The sequence below is a fragment of the Antechinus flavipes genome, chromosome X (assembly GCF_016432865.1).
Source record: "Antechinus flavipes isolate AdamAnt ecotype Samford, QLD, Australia chromosome X, AdamAnt_v2, whole genome shotgun sequence".
NCBI classification, from domain to species: domain Eukaryota; kingdom Metazoa; phylum Chordata; class Mammalia; order Dasyuromorphia; family Dasyuridae; genus Antechinus; species Antechinus flavipes.
In genome coordinates, this window is record NC_067404.1 from 83,017,367 (window position 1) to 83,022,199 (window position 4,833).

Genomic DNA, 4,833 nt, shown 5'->3' on the forward strand with positions numbered 1-4,833 from the left:
GCCTCCCCTATGGAACCTTATCTCAGACCCCCCCCAATGGAGCCCTCCTTCAGGGCCCCCTCCTCAGGCTTACCAGGCCCTCATCCCCTCAGGCACTCTGTAGGCTTCCCAGTCCATAGTCTCCTTTCATATCCTTCCTTCTCCCAACCCCCCCCCCCCCCCCATCTAGCCTTTCCTTAGCCCCCCCTCTCAGGCTTACCAGGCCCTCACCCCCTCAGGCCCCCTGTCCCCTTAGGCTTCCCAGACCATAGTGTCCCTCAAGTATCCCCCCCAGTGCAGTTTCTTTTTATACCCCGCTCCCCTCAGCTCCCCTATGGACCTTACCTCAGACCCCTCCCATGGAGCCCTCCCTCAGGCCCCCTCCTCAGGCTTACCAGTACCCCACAGGCCCCCTATCCCCTTAGGCTTCCCAGTCCATAGTTCTGCTCAACACCCCCAAGTCCAGTCTCCCTTCATTCAGGCTTCCTAGCCATAGTGTCCCTCAAGTTCCCCCCCCCCCCGGTTCAGTTTCTTTTATAACCCCCCCTCCCCTCAGCCTCCCCTATGGAACCTTATCTCAGACCCCCCCCATGGAGCCCTCCCTCAAGCCCCCCTCTCAGGCTTACCAGGCCCTCATCCCCTCAGGCACCCTGGTTGCTTCCCAGTCCATAGTCTCCTTGCAGGCCCCCCCCCCCAACCGCTTCAAGTCCAGTCTCCTTTCATATCCTTCCTTCTCTCAGTCCCCCCCCCTCCATCTAGCCTTCCCTTAGGCCCTCCTCTCAGCTTACCAGGCCCCCACCCCCTCAGGCCCCCTGTCCCCTTAGGCTTCACATTCTGTAGTCTCCCTCAAGTGTCCCCCCCCCCCCAGTGCAGTTTCTTTTTATACCCCTCTCCCCTCAGCCTCTCTTATGGAGCCTTACCTCAGACCCCCCCCCCCATGGAGCCCTCCCTCAGGCCCCCTCCTCAGGCTTACCAGGCCCTCATCCCCTCAGGCACTCTGTAGGCTTCCCAGTCCATAGTCTCCTTTCATATCCTTCTTTCTCTCAACCCCCCCACTCCATCTAGCCTTTCCTTAGGCCCCCCTCTCAGGCTTACCAGGCCTCATCCCGTCAGGGCCCCTGTCCCCTTAGGCTTCCCAGACCATAGTGTCCCTCAAGTGTCCCCCCCAGTGCAGTTTCTTTTTATACCTCCCTTCCCTCAGCCTCCCCTATGGAGCCTTACCTCAGACACCCCCCCCCCCATGGAGCCCTCCCTTAGGGCCCCCTCCTCAGGCTTACCAGGTCCTCATCCCCATAGGCCCCCTGTCCCCTTAGGCTTCCCAGTACATAGTCTCCTTGCAGGCCCCCCCTTCAAGTCCAGTCTCCTTTCATATCCTTCTTTCTCTCAACCACCACCCCCTCCATCTAGCCTTCCCTTAGGCCCCCCTCTCAGGCTTACCAAGCCCTCATCCCCTCAGGCCCCCTGTCTCCTTAGGCTTCCCATTCTGTAGTCTCCCTCAAGTATCCCCCTCAGTGCAGTTTCTTTTTATACCCCCCCTCCCTTCAGCCTCCCCTATGGAACCTTATCTCAGACCCCCCCCAATGGAGCCCTCCTTCAGGCCCCCTCCTCAGGCTTACCAGGCCCTCATCCCCTCAGGCACTCTGTAGGCTTCCCAGTCCATAGTCTCCTTTCATATCCTTCCTTCTCTCAACCCCCCCCCCCCCCATCTAGCCTTTCCTTAGGCCCCCCTCTCAGGCTTACCAGGCCTCACCCCCTCAGGCCCCCTGTCCCCTTAGGCTTCCCAGACCATAGTGTCCCTCAAGTATCCCCCCCAGTGCAGTTTCTTTTTATACCCCGCTCCCCTCAGCCTCCCCTATAGAGCCTTACCTCAGACCCCCCCCATGGAGCCCTCCCTTAGGGCCCCCTCCTCAGGCTTACCAGGTCCTCATCCCCATAGGCCCCCTGTTCCCTTAGGCTTCCCAGTCCATAGTTCTACTCAACTCACCCCCCAAGTCCAGTCTCCCTTCATTCAGGCTTCCCAGGCCATAGTCTCCCTCAAGTGCCCCCTTGTGCAGTTTCCTTTTATAACACACCCTCCCCTCAGCCCCCCCATGGAGACCTCCCTGAGGCCCCCTCCTCAGGCTTACCAGGCCCTCATCCCCTCATGCCCCCTGTCTCCTTAGGCTTCCCATTCTGTAGTCTCCCTCAAGTATCCCCCCCAGTGCAGTTTCTTTTTATACCCCGCTCCCCTCAGCCTCCCCTATGGAGCCTTACCTCAGACCCCTCCCATGGAGCCCTCCCTCAGGCCCCCTCCTCAGGCTTACCAGGTACCCCACAGGCCCCCTATCCCCTTAGGCTTCCCAGTCCATAGTTCTGCTCAACACCCCCAAGTCCAGTCCTCCCTTCATTCAGGCTTCCTAGGCCATAGTGTCCCTCAAGTTCCCCTCCCCCCCCTTGCAGTTTCTTTTTATACCCCCCCTCCCCTCAGCCTCCCCTATGGAACCTTATCTCAGACCCCCCCCAATGGAGCCCTCCTTCAGGCCCCCTCCTCAGGCTTACCAGGCCCTCATCCCCTCAGGCACTCTGTAGGCTTCCCAGTCCATAGTCTCCTTTCATATCCTTCCTTCTCTCAACCCCCCCCCCCCCCCATCTAGCCTTTCCTTAGGCCCCCCTCTCAGGCTTACCAGGCCCTCACCCCCTCAGGCCCCCTGTCCCCTTAGGCTTCCCAGACCATAGTGTCCCTCAAGTATCCCCCCCAGTGCAGTTTCTTTTTATACCCCGCTCCCCTCAGCCTCCCCTATGGAGCCTTACCTCAGACCCCTCCCATGGAGCCCTCCCTCAGGCCCCCTCCTCAGGCTTACCAGGTACCCCACAGGCCCCCTATCCCCTTAGGCTTCCAGTCCATAGTTCTGCTCAACACCCCCAAGTCCAGTCTCCCTTCATTCAGGCTTCCTAGGCCATAGTGTCCCTCAAGTTCCCCCCCCCCCCGGTTCAGTTTCTTTTTATACCCCCCCTCCCCTCAGCCTCCCCTATGGAACCTTATCTCAGACCCCCCCCATGGAGCCCTCCCTCAAGCCCCCCTCTCAGGCTTACCAGGCCCTCATCCCCTCAGGCACCCTGTTGCTTCCCAGTCCATAGTCTCCTTGCAGGCCCCCCCCCCCAACCGCTTCAAGTCCAGTCTCCTTTCATATCCTTCCTTCTCTCAGTCCCCCCCTCCATCTAGCCTTCCCTTAGGCCCTCCTCTCAGGCTTACCAGGCCCTCACCCCCTCAGGCCCCCTGTCCCCTTAGGCTTCCCATTCTGTAGTCCTCCCTCAAGTGTCCCCCCCTCCAGTGCAGTTTCTCTTTATACCCCTCTCCCCTCAGCCTCTCCTATGGAGCCTTACCTCAGACCCCCCCCCCCCATGGAGCCCTCCCTCAGGCCCCCTCCTCAGGCTTACCAGGCCCTCATCCCCTCAGGTCCCCTGTTCCCTTAGTCTTCCCAGTCCATAGTTCTGCTCAACACCCCCAAGTCCAGTCTCCCTTCATTCAGGCTTCCCAGGCCATAGTCTCCCTCAAGTGCCCCCTTGTGCAGTTTCCTTTCATAACACACCCTCCCCTCAGACCCCCCATGGAGACCTCCCTGAGGGCCCCCTCCTCAGGCTTACCAGGCCCTCATCCCCTCATGCCCCCTGTCTCCTTAGGCTTCCCATTCTGTAGTCTCCCTCAAGTATCCCCCCAGTGCAGTTTCTTTTTATACCCCTCCCCTCAGCCTCCCCTATGGAGCCTTACCTCAGACCCCTCCCATGGAGCCCTCTCTCAGGACCCCCTCCTCAGGCTTACCAGGTACCCCACAGGCCCCCTATCCCCTTAGGCTTCCCAGTCCATAGTTCTGCTCAACACCCCCAAGTCCAGTCTCCCTTCATTCAGGCTTCCTAGGCCATAGTGTCCCTCAAGTTCCCCCCCCCCGGTTCAGTTTCTTTTTATACCCCCCCTCCCCTCAGCCTCCCCTATGGAACCTTATCTCAGACCCCCCCCCCCTCATGGAGCCCTCCCTCAAGCCCCCCTCTCAGGCTTACCAGGCCTCATCCCCTCAGCCCCCTGTTCCCTTAGTCTTCCCAGTCTACAGTCTCCTTGCAAGACCCCCTCCTTCAAGTCCAGTCTCCTTTCATATCCTTCCTTCTCTCAGTCCCCCCCTCCATCTAGCCTTCCCTTAGGCCCTCCTCTCAGGCTTACCAGGCCCTCACCCCCTCAGGCCCCCTGTCCCCTTAGGCTTCACATTCTGTAGTCTCCCTCAAGTGTCCCCCCCCCCCCAGTGCAGTTTCTTTTTATACCCCTCTCCCCTCAGCCTCTCTTATGGAGCCTTACCTCAGACCCCCCCCCCCCCCATGGAGCCCTCCCTCAGGCCCCCTCCTCAGGCTTACCAGGCCCTCATCCCCTCAGGCCCCCTGTTCCCTTAGTCTTCCCAGTCTACAGTCTCCTTGCAAGACCCCCTCCTTCAAGTCCAGTCTCCTTTCATATCCTTCCTTCTCTCAATACCCCCCCTCCATCTAGCCTTCCCTTAGGCCCCCCTCTCAGGCTTACCAGGCCCTCACCCCCTCAGGCCCCCTTTCCCCTTAGCCTTCCCAGGCCATAGTGTCCCTCAAATGTCCCCCCAGTGCAGTTTCCTTTCATACACCCCTCTCCTCAGACCCCCCCTCACAGAGCCTTCCCTCAGGTCCCCCTCCCCTCAGTCCCCCTGTCCCCTTAGGCTTCCCAGTCCATAGTCTCCCTCAAGTGCCCCCCCCCCCAGTGCAATTTCCTTTCATATCTCTCTCCCCTCAGGTCCCCCTTCTCCTCAGGCTTACCAGGACCTCTTCCCCTCAGGCCCTCTGTGCCTTTAGGCTTTCCAGTCCCTA